The following is a 20,091-nucleotide window of genomic DNA, read 5'->3' on the forward strand; positions in this document are numbered from 1 at the left end:
CTGAACCGATTTTCTTAAAATTTTCATAGATTGTGTAGGTTTGTGTGGAAAGAAACATAGGCTATAAAATTTTTAGATATCGGGTGGAGGCGGACCCTCCTCCTTACCCCAAAAGGCCAACCATATCCGAAAGTGTGCATAATAGGGGTATCAAATGAAAGGTATTGGAGACGAAATGGTATTAAAATTTGGATCCAAGTACCCACCGGGCCCCCACCCTCCAATCGCAAAACTCCTCTAAACAGATATATTCGAATTTCATGTCAATATGTGACTCAAATCAAAGATATTAGACAGTAGAATAAAAATATGGCATAAAATATTTGGTCAAAGTAATGGAAGGTTGCCCACCCTCAAATACCCCCAAATGGGCATATAAGACGACCATGGCTATATGGGACTCAAATGAAAGGTTTTAGGGAGTGGATTACGAATATGACATTCAAATTTGGGTTCAAGTCAAGGTGGCGCTTTTCCTCAAATGGGTTATTTGACCCATTATGACAATATGGTACAAAAATGAATGTATTTTAGAGTAGAAAACGTATTTGATATCCAATTTTGGAGCCAAGTGTTTTGGCTCCAAAACATTTGGAAGGGGGGTGCCCTAAAGCGCTCCATTAACTGAACTTCATTTCCGTTGGGGAAAAGAATGAATTTGCCTTAGCAACAAGGGGCTCAAATTAAAAGGATTTGGAAGTGCAGCACGAATTTGATATCCATATTTGATTCGAAATGTCTGAGGTGCCATTCTTCCCCTAAAACGAAATTCTCATTATCCTAATTTTTAAAAACACTAGGAACCTAGCAAGGCAACCTGCTCACACATCAATGAGCGCTTTCCGATTCAAGTTTAAACTCCACGATAAGGGTCCTTTTTTATAGCTGAGTCCGAACGGCGTCCCGACACCTCTTTGAGGACAATTTTTTAAATGACCATGCATGGCATTGTATCGCGCAAATGTCGCCAACATTAAGAGGGGATAACCACCGCTTTGTACGATGTTCTCGCCAGGATTCGAACACGTTTAGAGTCATAGGGTACAATGGCACGAATTCGATATACTGGGCGAAGCGTCCCCACCCTCAAAAGATATTAGAGAGTTAAAGAAGGCGCAGCGGAGCGGGCCCGTTTCGGCTAGTAGTTAGAATTTGGACCAGATTTCTATTTTAATGAGCCGATGTATTCCTGGAAATTATCATGGCAATGTAGAAACTGAGTATCGCACTCTCTGCGATACACGCAAAGTCGAGTATATGCAACATTTCATTGCTTAATGTCCAATATTTTGTAAAATTAAAGTAAGGAACTGACACAATGTGCATGAAATCAAAGCAAGGCTCCAACTATGATCTTTGTGAACTTGTATTTTGTCACTTGCAATACTCTTGTAAAAAGCGTTTACAATTTTAGGTCGTCAATAATTTCCAAGTATATTTCTGCCCTGTAACGCATTTTGAGAGAGGTTACAAAACATACATATTGACATTTTCTACGAGTATTGTTTTTTTTTTCCTCCAATTTCTTTGTAAAGGGCTTTCATTTGTAGTAAAACTCCTTTGCAGTGTTTTCATATGAAGTGATAAGAAAAGAATATCATGAAGAAAATGCTGAATTTTTCTCCTTTCATTTTCGTAATAAAAGAAAACATTTTTTTGCATCATAAAAGATGGCTGACCTTTTCTGCATTGCTTTTTGGCTTGGAAACTTGTTGTGAAAATCGGGATATTTTTTCTCAAAAAGATTTCTTTTTTTTGCAGTTTCATTTTCTTTGCTAACTTGATTTTCTTTTCCAATGCTTGAATTACTTGCTGCCCAGTTTTTCTATAAAGCTCTTCTTTATAAAGTGCAAGCAATTATTTTACATTTAACGTGATGTTACTGCATTGATGGGGCAGAAAACTGGAAAAAACCAACCATTCTAAAAAGTGAATGAAATCTAAAACGCAAGAAAAAAATGTTCGTATGTGTAAAGTTTTTGTATGAACTCGTATGCTCTATAACTCAGGGATGTAATCTGGCAAGGAATGTCAGTTTAAGGCCTTTTAAAAACACAAAGTCTTGATGGAAGAAATGAATGGATTTCGTTATACCTACCACCATAATCTAGTCATTCCGTTTGAAATGCCTCCATCGGTTTGAAATGCATCCATCCGTCCATCGGAATAACGATAGCAGCCGAACGATTGAACCAGGGCTGCGGAGTTCAGCCCTAGACTACGACCTTGGGTCGGTGTCTATGTCGGAGTCGGAGTATTAAGCCCGACCTGAGGTCGAAGTCTAAGTCGGAGTCCGAGTATTAAGCAGGAGTCGAAGATTGATTCGGAGTTAAGCATGCTTGCCTCGATCGCTTTTAATCCCTTAACTCCGAATGCGTCGACCCGAATAGCTTCGGGTTAACCAAGTTAATTGACGGCAGTTCTCTGGCCTTTACCGCCAAATCGTCTGCTTTCTCATTCTCAGTTACTCAGTTATAGCCCGGCACCCAAACGATGCGAATTTTGCCATTCTCAGATAAAGTATTAATCTCGTTCTTACGCTGCAAGACTGTTTGTGACCTCACCTGGTCCTGGTTGTTATTGCCCTTATGGCAATTTCACTGTCTTTAAAGAAGTCCTTGCGTTAGCACCACACCACTTCATACATGCCATGATAGCCCAGATCTCCGCCTGCAGGACCGTATTATGGTCAGGCAGTCTAAAAAAGAACTCTGTCCCTGGGTTCTCTATGTACACCCAGGGACTGAGATCCTACTCCGACCTCAAAAACTTGACTCCGCAGCCCTGGATTGAACATATCCACTTAAAAAGTTGCAGAGATACTTGTTATCAATGTAGGTGGGGGTTGTCTTGGAGGTTGCAAATGGGACATATCGGCTCAGATTTGGATAAAGCTCCCATATAAATTAGTCATTCCATTTGACTTCTTGAGTCGCATTAAAGTTTAGACGGAGTGTTTTGTTATGACTTCCTTCCATATGAACTGATCTCCCGATCCTGATCCCCGGGAAGCCACAATTGTTGTCCGATTTAGCTTAAACTTAGCATGTAGGGCTTGATTTTGACTTACATGGTACGTACAAAATCTCAAAATCAGTCTATAACATGGTGTAACCCAATATACCGATCTCCCAATTTGTCTTCAACGGCTCATAGAAGCTTAAATTGCTGCCTGAATTTGCAGAAATGTATTACGCAAGTTGGAGGAGTTGGAGGCCACCGTAGCGCAGAGGTTAGCATGTCCGCCTATGACGCAGAACGCCTGGGCTCGAATCCTAGCGAGACTATAAGAAAAAATTTTCAGCGGTTGTTATCCCCCTACTAATGCTGGCAACATCTGTGAGGTACTATGCCATGTAAAACTTCTCTCCAAAGAGGTGTGGCACTGCGGCATGCCGTTCGAACTCGGCTATAAAAAGGAGGCCCCTTATCATTGAGCTTAAACTTGAATCGGACTGCACTCATTGATATGTGAGAAGTTTGTCCTTGATTCTTAGTGGAATGTTCATGGGCAAAATTTGTATTACGCAAGTTACGCATATGCCCTTCAACTATGTTCATTTTTATACCCACCACCGAAGGATGGGGGAATATTCATTTTGCCATTCCGTTTGCAACACATCGAAATATCCATTTCCGACCCTATAAAGTATATATATTCTTGATCAGCGTAAAAATCTAAGACGATCTAGACATGTCCGTCCGTCTGTCTGTTGAAATCACGATACAGTCTTTAAAAATAGAGATATTGAGCTGAAATTTTGCACAGATTCTTTTTTTGTCCATAAGCAGGTTAAGTTCGAAGATGGGCTATATCGGACTATATCTTGATATAGCCCCATATAGTCCGATCCGCCGATTTAGGGTCTTAGGCCCATAAAAGCCACATTTATTATCCGAATTCGCTGACATTTGGGACAGTGAGTTGTCTTAGGCCCTTCGACTTCCTTTGTTAAATTGGCTTAGATCGGTTCAGATTTGGATATAGCTGCCATATAGACCGATCCTTCGGTTTAGGGTCTTAGGCCCACAAAAGCCACATTTATTATCCGATTTCGCTGAAATTTGGGACAGTGAGTTGTCTTAGGCCCTTCGACTTCCTTCGTTAAATTGGCCTAGATCGGTTCAGATTTGGATATAGCTGCCATATAGACCGATCCTCCGGTTTAGGGTCTTAGGCTCACAAAAGCCACATTTATTATCCGATTTTGATGAAATTAGGGACAGTGAATTGTGTAAGGCCCGTCGACATCCTTCGTTAATTTGGCTCAGATCGGTCAAGATTTGGATATAGCTGCCATATAGATCGATCCTCCGATTTATGGTGTAAGGCCCATAAAAGCCACATTCATTATCCGATTTTGCTGAAATTTGGGACAGTGAGTTGCGTTAGGCCCTTTGACATATTTCTTCAATTTGGTCCAGATCGGTTCAGATTTGTATATAGCTGCCATATGACCGATTTCTCGATTTATGGTTTTGGGCCCATGAAATGCTTATTCATTGTCCGATGTCGCCGAAATTTGGGACAGTGAGTTAAGTTAAGCCCCTTGACATACTTCTGAAATATCGCACAGATCGGTCCAGAGTTGGATATAGCTGCCATATAAACCGATATATAGGTTTTAGGTTTTGGGGCCATAAAAGACTTATTTATTGTCCAATGTTGCTGAAATTAGAGATAGGTAGTTTGGTTAGGCTCTTCGACGTCCTTCTTCAATTTTGCTCAGATCGGTCCAGATTTGAATATAGCTGCCATATAGACCGATCTCACGATCGGACTATAAATGCCATAAAAGAGGCATTTATAGTCCGATTTAACCGAAATTTGGGACAGTGCTTTGTGTAAGGCTCTTCGACATGTTTATGCAACTTGGCCCAAATCGGTCCAGATTTGGATATAGCTGCCATGTAGACCGATATCTCGATTTAAAGTCTTGGCCCCATAAAAGACGCATTTATAATCCGATTTCAATGAAATTTGACACAGTGACTTATGTTCGGCTTTTCGACATCCGTGTCGTATATAGTTCAGATCGGTATGAGGTATATGAGTATAAGGTATGAAATTTTCACCGAATTTTGATGAAAGGTGGTTTACATATATACCCGGGGTGGTGTGTATCCAAAGTTTGGCCCGGCCGAACTTAACGCCTTTTTACTTGTTGGATATTTTTTAGCATAATCCATGGTGGGGGTTTAAAAAAATTCAGCCCGGCTGAACTTGGCATCTGCGACCTTAAGTACGTCGATTCTTAATCGCCTTGATATGTCAAGTCATTATAAAATATTCGTATGTCTGCCCAAGTTACTAAAAGTCTCTAAGCTTTTTGAGACTCCTAACTGTTATGGTAAGCTTGGTTAACCCGAAGCCTTTCGGGTCAAGGGAGTCCGAGTTAAGGGCGTGGGCGACGAATGCGCATACAACCTTGTGGAACATCTAAACAGTCGATAGGACGGCGAAAATCCTTTGGGGAGATCCAGATCGTGAGAAGGCGAGGCTATTACTGAAAGGAAGTAAGAAGGAGGTCAGTCACATAGGACTATGAGCTCACTTATATTAAATCAGTGCTGCAAATGATGGCATGTGTAGGGCATGCGGGGAAGATGGTGAGACGTTGGAGCAATTCCTTTGTCATTGCCCGGTTTTCGCGTCTATCAGATACCGGCACATAGGTGGGGACACTATACTAGATATGAACCAACTTAGGGGAGTGGCATGGAAAACAATGAAGGATTTTGTAAGTTGCACGGAACTTCTAACGTAGATTTTCGTTTTCGAGAATTATTTCTTTTTTGGGGTTTAGAGAGCATAACAAGCCGATTACTAGCTTAGGATAATGTCCATAGTGGCATGGGGCGGATTAATATCTGCACCCTCTTTTCAACCTAACCTAACCTAACTGTTATGGTAAACCCTTTGTGTGAGACATACAGGGTGGCTGATGAATATTGCTACAATGATGAATATTGCTACATTTTTTTTTCGGTGTATGGAATACATTTTTCTTTTATTCATGTTAAATTAAATTATTAAATTAATTATTAAATTATTATTAATTAAATTAATTAATTAATTAATTAAATTAATTATTAAATTATTATTATTAAATAGAAAAAAAGTTATTACATTTTTTTTTGGTAGCGGCTTTCATCAGCCGCCCTGTATGTCCTAAATCAAAACTGACAAATTCGACATAGTCACAAATCTCAATATGTTGACATTGTGTTAGGTTAGGTAAGGTTTAAGTGGCAGTCTGCCATCAGATTCACTTAGACGTTTTCATCTATTGTGATACCACAAGATGCCTTCTAGTTCCTGCCGTTGAACCATCCAGATCGATTTAAAAGCCCCAATAACTTGCGAATGTTGACATCCGCTAAATCGGATGGTTCTCCAAAAAATGAGAACCTAAAGTGGAACTCCTTCTGACCGCTAATGCGGGACACACACCCACAGAAGGTGTTCTATAGTCTCTTTTTCTTCGATGCCCTTACAGCTTCTGCAAAATTCATTGCTGGCAACCTTCAGTCTGTCAGCATGTTTTCCGATTAGACAGTGACCTGTCATGACGGACACAATGACTGAGACGTCTGTTCTAGCCAATGACAGCAAAGCAGTAGACCTCTCCAAGTCTAGATAAGGCCACATAGCTTTAGAATGCTCACAGCCCCTCTCTTTGTGCCCATCTATTGTTCGTTGTCCTCTAGCTTACATGTCGCTAGAGGCATAGCCACAGATTCCAGTATGCCTGGAATGTGTAGGGTAGCTCCTAGTCTCGCAAACTCGTCCGCTTTATAATTCCCTGGAATATCTATGTGGACCGGCATCCAGAACAGGTTAATTTTGAACTGTTCGGTCATCTCGTTGAGAGATCTGCGACAGTCAAAGGCGGTTTCTGTATTCAGAAATACGTTCTCCAGGGATTTAATGACTGCCTGACTGTCTGAGTAGATATTTATGCCAATCGTCGTAATGGCATTATATCTTAGACATTCCACCACTTCCTTAATTGCAAGGATCAATGCTTGATACACACTGCAGTGGTCGGGTAAGCTTTTCGATATGACCAGTTCTGGATCTTTAGAGTACACCCCAAAGTCAATCTGGGCGTTTAGTTTTGAACCATCCGCATAGAAGTCTATGTAAATTCTGTTACCAGGGACAGGGACGTATTTCCAAACGGTTCTATCAGGAATAGTGGTACAGTACTATTTATCAAAAGCGGCTCAGGTAGGGTGTAATCTACATGACATTGTGTTATAACGGGTGATTTTTTAAGAGCTATAGGATAGTTTTTCACAAATTCAAGAAGTTCAGAAAAATGCATGAAACCTTTATTTGAATCGATAGTACGGTACTTAAAATTCAATATTTGAAGATTATTTCATACAAATGTTGACCGTGACTGCGCCTCAAATGGTCCATCTGCTTAGTCCAATTTTGAAATGCCCTTTCCAACATCTCGGCCTGTATCTCACGAATAAATAAATGTTTCGATGTTGTCCAAAGCTTCAAATGAAACGGGCTTGTCTGTATAGGAACGAGCTTCACCATAGCCCCACAATATATAGCCTAAAGGCATTAAATCGCACGATATAGGCGGCCAATGGACCTGTCCCGAAATAAAATATTCACCAAACTCGCCTCTCAATAAGTCCATTGTTTCGCGTGCTGTGTGGCACCGTCTTGTTGAAACCACATGTCATGCAAGTCAAGCTCTGGCATTTTGGGCAAAAAAAAGTTGGATATCATCTCACGGTATCGCTCACCATTCACAGTTACGTTACGATTCGCATCATCATTGAAGAAGTACGGTCCAATGATGGCGCCAGCCCATAAACCGCACCAAACTGTGACTTTTTCTGGATGCCTTGCTAGCTCCTCCAATGATTTTGGCTGATCTTCGCTCCAAAATCGGCAATTCTGTTTATTTATGAACCCATTGATCCAAAAATCAGATTCGTCGCTCAATGGATTAAGGGCGCAATGACTATTTTTAACAGAGCACACATTTCGATAATAAAATTCAATAATTTGCTAGAGTTTTTCGTTTGTAAGACGAAACTTGGTTAACTTATAGACCAAACTGAAGATGTTTGGCAGTGAAACAAAACACGAAAAGTGTGTGAGCTGTTCAAATCAGTGTTGCCAAAAAGATAATAGCTTAAAAATCATCCTTTACCCTTTACATAGCCCCACTGGGCTTATGACTTAATAGCGCTGACTTCGTTCTTGTTCACCTAAATAAGGCCTGAATTGCGACTATGTACCCCGTTTGGCTATATGTGAACCCTATTTCATAGAACTGAAAGCATTTTATTCTTTGAAAGAATTCATGTGTATGCGCGGATCTCTGAGTGTGGAAAATGAAATTTTTAGTATGCATGGCTTGCTACTTTTATTACATTAAAGCTTTCAAGTTTTTCTTCTGCAGAGTATACAGAAAATTTGAAAAACGAAAAAAGTTTGAAATCGGCAAGAACTTGAACTGAAAATATTCTTAGTCGAAGCAAGTAAAAAAATTTTAACATCAAAAACTAAACAAGTAAAAGCAAATTAAGCTCGGCCAGGCCGAATATTGTGAACCCTCAACCATGGGTCAAATTCTTTGCCCGATGTCTCTTTGTAGGCAAATAAAAGATAACGGCTAAGAATTGCTACTCTAGTGGAGCTATACCAAGTTATGAACCGACTGGGATCATACTTGGTTTGGTTTTTGGGACCAAAGTAGAAGTCATTGTCCAAACTTTCGGCCAAATCGGAGAAGAATTGCGTCATATCGGAGAAGAATTGCATCCTGTTTTTTGTGAAAGCTAGATGAAATTATGAACTGCCTCATACCATATTTGGAAGTATGTTGAAGGTCGCAGAAGAATTCGTTGAATAAAATTTCAGCCAAATCGTATATGAATTGCGCCCTCTAGAGGCTCAAAAAGCATAATCGGGAGATCGGTTTATATGGGAGCTATATCAGGTTATGAATCGAATTATAACGTACTCGGCACAGTTGTTGAAAGTCAAAACAAACTACATGCATGCACCATTTTAGCCAAATCGGATAATAATTGCGCCCCCTAGCGGCTCAAGAAGTCAAGATCACAGATCGGTTTATATGGGAGCTATGTCAGGATATGAACAGATTTGGACCATACATACACGGTTGTTGAAAGTCATAACGAAACACTTCATGCGAAATTTTAACCAAATCGGATAATAATTGCCCTTCTAGCGGCTCAAGTCAAGTCAAGATACGAGATCGCTTTGTATGGGAGCTATACCAGTTTATGAACCGATTTGGACCGTACGTGGCATAGCTATAGGAAGGCAAAACAAAACGCTTCATGCAATATTTCACCTAGAACGAATAAGAATTGCGCCCTCTAGAGGCTCCAGAAGTCAAGATCCGGTATCGGTTTATATGACAGCTATATCAAAACATGGACCGATATGGCCCATTAACGATCTAACAACCGACCAACAATAATTGAAAACATGAAACATTTCAAGCGCCTAATATAAAAGATTTCAAGCGCCTAACATAAAACATTTCAAGCGCCCCTATTTGGCACAGGGCACGCCATTTTATCGCCACTCCGAAGGATGACCACCATAAATAAGCTATTGGGTTGCCCAAAAAGTAATTGCGGATTTTTTATATAGTCGGCGTTGACAATTTTTTTCAACGGCTTGTGACTCTGTAATTGCATTCTTTCTTCTGTCAGTTATCAGCTGTTACTTTTAGCTTGCTTTAGAAAAAAAGTGTAAAAAAAGTATATTTGATTAAAGTTCATTCTAAGTTTTATAAAAATGCATTTAATTTCTTTTAAAAAATCCGCAATGACTTTTTGGGCAACCCAATATTACGGTTGCTTACTTTAGAGGGATTCAAACTCGTCTGCTATGCCGACGAGGTTATAATACTTCTAAGAGGTAGGGATCCGAATCAGCTATGCAGAAGAACCGAAACGGTCTTGCCGATAGCACACGACTGGGCTAGACCTAGGGGTCTCAGTGGCAATCCACAGAAGACTGAAAGCTGTCTGTTCACGAGTAAGACGATGGTGGACCAATTTGACGCATCACGTTTTCTCAATAAAACGTTTTCGACATCTGATAAGGTCAAATACTTAGGAGTGATATTGGAGCGGAAACTGAATTGGGAGTGTCAAATTTAAAAATGGAGGCCATCGTAGCACATAGGTTAGCATGTCCGCCTATGACGCTGAACGCCTGGGTTCAAATCATGGCGAGACCATCATAAAACTTTCAGTGGTGATTAACCCCTCCTAATGCTGGCGACATCTGTGAGGTACTAAGCGATGTAAAAACTTCTCCTAAAAAGAGGTGTCGCACTGCGGCTCGCCGCTTGGACTCGGCTATAAAAAAGGTGGTCCCTTATCATTGAGCTTAATCTTGAATCGCACTGCACTCTTTGATATGTGAAAAGGTTGCCCCTGTTCCTTAATGGAATGTTCAGGGGCAAATTTGCAATTTGCAAATTCAAAAATGTACTGAGAAGGTTCACAAATGTTGGGCACTTTGTAGACGAGCCGTAGGCTCGCAATGAGGCGTAACAAGACCAATACTTACGTATGCCTCAGTAGTTTGGTGGACTGTTATGGAGAAAAAGTGCAACATTACCATGATACAACCGGTTCAGAGAACATGTTGTCCTGGCATAGGCGGAGCGATGAGGATCACGCCCACTGCTGACTGTAGACATACAGATTTAGTGCGAGGCAGCCGTTGCGGCTATGAGACTTATGGCGATGGGATGGGAGGAGCAGGTCGTGCTATCGCGGTATAATCGAGGTGACGACAGAAAACCTGGAAGGAATAAAGGAGGTTTCCTATGGGATAACTGAGACGATTCTTGAGGTGGAATGCGAGGCACTGCTGACAGCCTAGTATTGCCATCTGGAAGATCATGTTACACGGATGGATGAAAGCTACAGAAGAGAGTGCGCCTGGGGGTCAACATTGAGGATCTGAGATCTGTTTTAGACTGTCTAATCATAATACGGTCCTGCAGACGGAGATCCGAGCGATCACGGACTGTGGGAAGTGGTGTGGTGCTAACGCACACCACAGTAAAATTGCCATAAGGGCAATAACAACCAGGACGGTAAGGTCACGAACAGTCTTGCAGTGTAAGAAGGAGGACATTGAGTGTGAACATCTTTAACGACAGTAAAATTGCCATAAGGGCAATAACAACCAGGACGGTAAGGTCACGAACAGTCTTGCAGTGTAAGAAGGAGATAAACGCCTTCTCTAAGGATGGCGAAATCCGCCTCGTTTGGGTGCCGGGCCATAACGGAGCAAGGGGAAATGAAAAGCCAGACGATTTGGCGGTGAAAGCCAAAGTACAGCCGTCAATAAACTTGGTTAACCTTAAGCCTTTCGGGTCGACGCAGTCCGAGGTAATAGAGTGGGGGACGAGTGCGCATGCAACATTGTGGAACAGCGAAGGGGCGGACCCTCCTCCTTACCCTAATTTTCAGAAACGCCAGATCTCGAAGATGGGTGGTTTAAGTGAAAATTTGTGTGCTCTCATATAGTACCCTAAAATAAAAATTTGGTATCCAAATTTCGGATGGGGTACCTAGGGGGAGCGCCCCCACCCTAAAACCTACCAAACATATATGAAGACAAATCACGACAATATGGGACTCAAATGAAAGGTATTTAGGATAAGAAAAAGTATCTGATATTGTAGCAGTTATATATTAATATTTTTACTTGTTCATTGTGTTTTTCTTTCATATTATTAAATGTTAACGTCTTTTAATTTACTTTAACACATACTTTTGCATTGCAGTGTGTTAGATTTATTTTGAGTCAAATTTCGTTGATCAAGAAAGAATGTGCTTGTGTTCTCATGACTGTTCCTGGTTGATCAAGAAGAATGTGATCTAATGCGCATGACTGTTCCCAGTTTTAAAAAGAGAGAGAGATAGAGTGAGAAACTCATTGAGTGTTACTTTTGCAATGTAACGCAATGTAATAGAGTCTTTTGTGCCTGTTGTTATTGTAATTTTTACAGTCATTACATTCTCGCTTGTGAGACAATAATTTAATAGTAATGTTTCTCAGGAACAGTTTCTTTTACTCTTATTGAAATATGCTTAAGTAATATTGTTTATCTCAAACATGGTTTCCTATAAAAGGCACTGCAATGCTTAAGTCTGTTTTGATTTTTTTTTTGGAAACATTCGTTGAGGTATGAACTAAGGCTTCATGGAAACGCATTAGCGTGGCCGGTTGTCTTTAATCGTACTTTGCCGACGGCAAACAGCACTTGGCGAAAGCGAAAGCAGTCACTTGTGTGAATGCCTGAGGCAGTAACGAATTTAATTCAACCGTAAAGTATTAATTTTTCATTTACACCAATAAATCTATAACGTTTTGCATAGAAATCTTGTTGCGGGTTTGATTTACTAAGGCTGATATTTTGGTAAACCTGTCTACGCAATAAAACCTCTATAATATCCAATTGACGGACCAAGTGTTAGGGGGACCACGCAATAAGGAGTTTAAATGAGATTAGAAAACGAATTTGATATCCAATTTTGAGGCCAATGACAATATGGGGTTCAAATAAATGATATATAGATATATGAGAATAGGGCACGTTACTCATATATTTTCCGGGCTTAGGGCTCCGGGGGACCACCCCAATCCCCAAAACACCCCTAAATCGGGCATATTTACCGACCATATCAATGTGGAGCTTAAATGAAAGGTATTGGGGGGTAGAGCAAGAATTGATACCCACTTTCGGAACCAATTTTCTATGGTCTACCTCTTTTCCAAAATACCCCACAAACAGCAATTTTTTACTGACCATCGCAATATGGGGCTCAAATAAATGATATGTAGATGTATGGGAATAGAGCACGTTGCTGATATATTTTCCGGGCTTAGTGTTTGGGGGACCACCCCACTTCCCAAAAAACCCCTATATCGGGCATATTTACCCACCATATCAATATGGAGCTAAAATCAAAGGTATTGGGGGGTAGAGCAAGAATTGATACCCATTTTCGGGACCAATTTTCTGGGGGTCTACCCCTTTCCCAAAATACCCCACAAACAGGAATTTTTTAGTGACCATCGCAATATGGCGCTCAAACAAAGGTATTTGGGAGTAGAATACGAATTTAATATCCAAATGTAGGACCATGTAATATCCAAATGTAGGACCATCACCCCATCCTCAAAACACCTCCCAAAGGGAAAAAATTTTTCGCCCAAGCCATTATGTGGCTCTAATGAAAGATATTTGAGATAAGAAAACAAATTTGATAACCTATTTTGGAGCCATGTGTTTGAGGGACGCTTCATTGTGTAAACTCCTCTAAAGCCAATGGCAATATGGGGTTTAAATAAATGGTATTTGAAAGAAGAGCACGATACTGATATTTTTTCAGGTCGAAGTCTAAATTCGTAGACCAATAAAGATCATATGGGATTCAGAAAAAGGCACTTATATTGTTAAACTGTTAGTCAAGCGATATACTATTGGGTTGCCCAAAAAGAAATTGCGGATTTTTCATATAGTCGGCGTTGACAAATTTTTTCACAGCTTGTGACTCTGTAATTGCATTTTTTCTTCTGTCAGTTATCAGCTGTTACTTTTAGCTTGCTTTAGAAAAAAAGTGTAAAAAAAGTATATTTGATTAAAGTTCATTCTAAGTCTTAAAGGGTGATTTTTTTGAGGTTAGGATTTTCATGCATTAGTATTTGACAGATCACGTTGGATTTCAGACATGGTGTCAAAGAGAAAGATGCTCAGTATGCTTTGACATTTCATCATGAATAGACTTACTAACGAGCAACGCTTGCAAATCATTGAATTTTATTACCAAAATCAGTGTTCGGTTCGAAATGTGTTCATTCACCGTAACGTTGCGTCCAACAGCATCTTTGAAAAAATACGGTCCAATGATTCCACCAGCGTACAAACCACACCAAACAGTGCATTTTTCGGGATGCATGGGCAGTTCTTGAACGGCTTCTGGTTGCTCTTCACTCCAAATGCGGCAATTTTGCTTATTTACGTAGCCATTCAACCAGAAATGAGCCTCATCGCTGAACAAAATTTGTCAAAATTTGAACACATTTCGAACCGAACACTGATTTTGGTAATAAAATTCAATGATTTGCAAGCGTTGCTCGTTAGTAAGTCTATTCATGATGAAATGTCAAAGCATACTGAGCATCTTTCTCTTTGACACCATGTCTGAAATCCCACGTGATCTGTCAAATACTAATGCATGAAAATCCTAACCTCAAAAAAATCACCCTTTAGATGTATGGGAATAGAGCACGTTGCTGATATATTTTCCGGGCTTAATGTTTGGGGGACCACCCCAATCCCCAAAACACCCCTATATCGGGCATATTTACCCACCATATCAATATGGAGCTTAAATCAAAGGTATTGGGGGGTAGAGCAAGAATTGATACCCATTTTCGGGACCAATTTTCTGGGGGTCTACCCCTTTACCAAAATTCCCCACAAACAGCAATTTTTTACTGACCATTGCAATATGGGGCTCAAATAAAGGTATTTGGGAGTAGAATACGAATTTGATATCCAAATGTAGGACCATGCATTTAGGGCATCACCCCTTCCCCAAAACACCCCCAAAGGGTAAAAATTGTTCGACGAAGCCATTATGTGGCTCTAATAAAAGGTATTTGAGATTAGAAAACGAATTTGATAACCTATTTTGAGGCCATGTGTTTGGGGGACGCGTCATCGTGTAAACTACCCTAAGCCAATGGCAATATGGGGTTTAAATAAATGGTATTTGAGAGAAGAGCAAGATGCTGATATTTTTTCAGGCCCAAGTGTCTGGAGGACCACTTCTCCCCCGAAAAGACCCCTAAATCAGATATAATGAGAATATAGAGCTGAAATAAAGTATTTTAAGAATGGAGTACACCTTATATCCAAACTTAAATTCGTAGACCAATAAAAATCATATGGGGTTCAGGTAAAGGCACTTATATTGTTAAACTGTTAGTCAAGTTAGCATGGTATTTCACCATAAGCTCTTTAATTGCCGAAAATAAATATTCCAAGGAAACTTTTGTTCCATATAAAGTAAAAGAAGGCGCAGCGGAGCGGGCCTGGGTCAGCTAGTATATTATATAGTTGGCAACACTCGATCTTAACTTTCTCATATTTAATCGGGTTGTATTATAATATAACTGATAAAAGGTAAACATTTTGAAAACTTTAATTCTTCCCTATGTACCTTGCAAAGCTATCTGCTTAAGTAACTAAATAATGCAACTTACATTTTCGCAATGTTTTTCACAAACCATTTTTAAAGAATTTTTCTTCGCTCTCTTATTCTATTGAAATTTGAGCAGTCAAAATATTAAAATGTACAACATGTAGTTAAATAAAAAGGTGTTTGGGTGAAATGCTTTTAGCAAATGCTTCGGTTCGTTTTTATGAACAGAATTTTAAAGCAGACAAGTAACGTTTCGTTGCTACCCATGCATATGCTCAAATTCACTCCAACCGAACTTCGTATTCAGCGTACGTACATCGAGTGGCGAGCTAAACTTGAAAGCATCTGCATGACTTGAAAAATGTATAATGCGATGGCTAGTGTGCAGAAAGGAGTAGGAGAAATAAGAAATTTGAATCTTTATTTTAATTTTTTATGACTTCACTTCAGTATTTAGAAGGATTTTTCTAATTTTAAAACCATTAACCCAAATTTGCTTTCCTCAACGTGTACATCAAAGTACACCAGGGCAGGTGCTGACGTAAAAGTTATTTGTTTGAGCTGACTAAGATTTCGTCATGCAAATGCAAATTTACCCATGAACATTTCATTAGGGGACCACAGGGCAAACTTCTCACATATCAATCGTTGAGTGCTGTCCCATTCAAGTCAAGTCTCAATGATGAAAACTTCTACCAGGATTCGTCATTGCATCAATTGAGTATAAGCAAAAATGGGGCTGTAAATGCGTTTGTTTTGGAATTTTGTTTAAAAAATATTAAAGATACTCCACTAATTTTAAAGCTTGCATTTCATGTGGTGAAATATTTTTTACTAATATTAAGGAATTCTTATCATAAGTGATAGTAAACCAGCAAGGAAGGGCAAAAGTCGGGCGGTACCGACTGTATAATACCCTACCCTACACCTATCCCATAAGTACAATGTGGGAGCTATATCCAATTTCGAACCAATTTTGATGGACCTCGGCGAGCAAATATGTTCAAACTATAATAACTACGGTTGACAAATGACAACATTATTGGAAATTACTCAAAATCTGATGAACATGTATATGGGAGCTATATCTGATTCCGACCCGATTGTGAGCAAACTTCTCAGATAATATGGTAGTTGTCGAGGAACGCGTTGTGTAAAATTTTGGCAAGATTGGTCAAACAATGCGCTTGCAGTGGCTCTTGGGTTGAAAATCTAGCGATATACATATATGACAGCTATATCTAAATCTGGGCCGATTTCTACGAAATTCACCAGTAATATCGAAAGTCATAACAAAATCTTTCCTGCAAAGTTTCGAAAGAATCGGTTAAAAAATGAGCACTTTCTGGCAATATTTCTCAAAATCGAACGAACATATATATGGGAGCTATACCTAAATCTGAACCGATTTCGATCAAACTTCTCATACAGGGTGGCTGATGAATATTGCTACAATGATGAATATTGCTACATTTTTTTTTCGGTGTATGGAATACATTTTTCTTTTATTCATGTTAAATTAAATTATTAAATTAATTATTAAATTATTATTAATTAAATTAATTAATTAATTAATTAAATTAATTATTAAATTATTATTATTAAATAGAAAAAAAGTTATTACATTTTTTTTTTGGTAGCGGCTTTCATCAGCCACCCTGTATACTGGGGCAGTCATCGGAAAAAACATTTTGCAAAATTTTGGCAAGATGGGTCAATAAATGCGCTTGTGGTGACTCTAGAAGTTAAATCGGGCGATATATATTGGGTTGCCCAAAAAGTAATTGCGGATTTTTTAAAAGAAAGCATATGCATTTTTAATAAAACTTAAAATGAACTTTAATCAAATATACTTTTTTTACACTATTTTTCTAAAGCAAGCTAAAAGTAACAGCTGATAACTGACAGAAGAAAGAATGCAATTACAGAGTCACAAGCTGTGAAAAAATTTGTAAACGCCGACTATATGTAAAATCCGCAATTACTTTTTGGGCAACCCAATATATGAGAGGTATATCTAAATCTGGAGAAGAAGACACCTTTGACCTTGTCGGGCAGTTAATCAATGTGTTTGACAAAGGTGAATCTCTCCTGAAAGACATGCCGAGATACATAATGCTGTCATGGGTAGCGATGGCCTGTCCTCCAATGGCAAGAGCGGGGTCGTATGCCCGAGAACGGGGTACAAGTTACGCCTCCAGCCCTTGATAATAATACCTTTGCATTTGTCAACATTAAGCTTCAGCCTCCACCTGTCAAAATAGACAGAGAGCTCCTCCAGGTAGTGGTTGACCCTGGCATCAACAACCGCAGCGTCTGGTCCCGATGCCGCAATGAGAATGTCATCGGCATAGGCAAGGAGCAGATCGCCAGCGGGTGGTTCCGGAATGTCAGACACAAAGATGTTGTACAAAATCGGGGTCAGGAGAGACCCCTGGGGGACCCCGGATCGCACGTCCCTACTCCTCAACAAAGTCTCGCCTATTCGGATCCTGAAGGTTCTGCCACTAAGGAAATCTCTGACTAACCCGCAGAGATTTGTATCAAAACCCAGGATCCTCATCTTGTATATGATAGCAATGCCAGACGCTATCAAACGCTCTGGCTATCGCAGGTCGAGCTCCCTACAAAAGTGGTCCCCGAATACAGTCAGGGCATGGGAGGTGGAGAGACCCCGCCTAAAACCGAACTGGCAGTCAGGCAGGATCGCCCTGTCATCGAGAGTTTCCCTGATGCCCTCAAGCTTGAAAAACTCAAAAAGCTTGCCCAATGAAGGGAGCAAGCTGATCGGTCTGTAATCATCGCCCCTAGATGGGTCCTTCCCCGGCTTAAAGATGGGGACGGCAATGGCCCCCTTCCAAGACGCCGGTGAATAACCCAAATTGAGGCAATGGTTAAATTGGATCGCGATGACACTCCAGGCCCTCCTGTTCGTCCTCTTAAGGACGATGTCAGGAACCCTGTCCAAACCTCAGGACCTGCGATTACGCCTAGCTCGAAGGGCACACCCCACAGCGTCGGCTGAAGCAAATCGGCCTCTGCGCCAGTACGCAGAGCCTCCTCCAGTGGAACCATCAGCGATCAGAGCCGCAGAAAATTCCACCAGAGGGACTCTGCTGATCAGCGACGAGATCTTGCCTCTAACCAACCCGTCTATAGGGAGTCCCAATGGTGTCTACCTCTACCATCTCCCTGATGTCAGACGACCGTTGACGCAGGACAGCTGCACAGGTATGGAAGTCCTTACCGAAAGCATCTCTGAGTTTCGCGTTAAACGAGGCGAACAAACCAGCAGTGGATGCAGCGGCAGAACCAGTCCCACTCGACACCGTAGCAAGTACGGGACGAACAAGGGCCAATGCGGCAACAGGCGCAGTGCGAACCGCAGCCGCGGCGGCATATGAGACACCCCGGTGGACGCGACGTCCACCCGGGGCCGCCGAAGCAGCCATCGCGGCAGGCGCAGATGAAGCGCCAGAATTTTAGTTGCTTACCTGCAATATTGAGAATCGCATAGTAGGTCGTAAAGAGGAGTTTGGTGCTGAACCATTGAATTTCTTCAGCGATTGCAACGGTGGACGTGAGGAAGCCATTGTAGTAGCCGAAATTGGAGATTTTCGGTCATCTATTGGACCTGGCCATCTTGTATCCCATCAACCTGACGGAGTGGTCGAAGCCAAAATCAGATATTCTACAAGTAGAGACAAAAATCGCAAGAAAACGTTAAACATGCCTGGTGCTTCAGGCATTGATGGGTGGATCTGATGCTTCACTAAAAAGCAGTGTTGGGCTCAGGTGTTCGTGTGCGTAATATTTCCTAGCCCATGGGTTTATATTCTTGTTTAAGTACACAAATATGTGTAATAGTGTGTGTGCATTTTCCCGCCACTTAGTTTGCGGACGGCTAAGGTGACCCAGTGTTTCAATTGCCAAAGATTCTCGCATGTTTCACCTAATTGTACGATGAGGTACCGTTGCGTTAAGTGCACTGTTTTCCAAGGGGCTGGAAATTGTGAGGTGTTTTCGAAAAAACAGGGGGTTGGCGATAGTCCTACAGCACCATATTTTACGTGCGGATATTCGCATCTTGGACGGGATCATCCAGGGAGCTATTTATCACCATGAGAAAGACAGTCTGAAGCATCGATACATGTCAAATCCTGGACATATGGGAAGGTGAAAGCAGCTGCCAAGGAAGATTGGCATGTATTCGTGGGTGCCTGATATATGACGTCAAGAATAAAGCGAATTGTCTAGCTGGCCACTTGGGCAATGTGCAAAATGCGTTAGGTTTGATTGACGACTCTTTCAGGTCTTTGGCAGATCGTGGGGTGGAGGACATGGATAATGGTGCACAGCTGTTGACATTTTCTGGGTCTTTTATAGCTGACGGTTCGGTGACATCCGATAGGTCACAGTGGGATAATGCTGGGTTTGTTTTTCCGCGCCAGGTGGGTAAGATGCTGGCCACTAGGCCTTCCAAGAAGTCCTGTGGAGGTGATGGATTTCCGGACATTGTATTGAACATTCCTTCCTCGCTATCCTCATCAATTATTGCCCGAATCTCGGCTACTTCCCGAATGCTTAGAAGAATGCAATGGTGGTGCCGATGAAGTACAGACTACAGGCCGATTTCCCTACTCTCGTCGCTTTGTAAATTGTTTGAATCATTCCTTGGCTCCAGGGTTAAGGATTTTCTTGAGGATAGGGCGATTTTACTTTTGGTCTAAGAGCCTAGTATGTTCTAGTGACCTTTACCGACTATGTTGTTGTCGGCTTCGAGAGAAGGTGGGGTTCAATTGCGGTCGGTCTGGTCTTTTCTATGGCATTCGATAC

This window comes from Stomoxys calcitrans, chromosome 3 (genome assembly GCF_963082655.1).
Source record: "Stomoxys calcitrans chromosome 3, idStoCalc2.1, whole genome shotgun sequence".
Taxonomy (NCBI): domain Eukaryota; kingdom Metazoa; phylum Arthropoda; class Insecta; order Diptera; family Muscidae; genus Stomoxys; species Stomoxys calcitrans.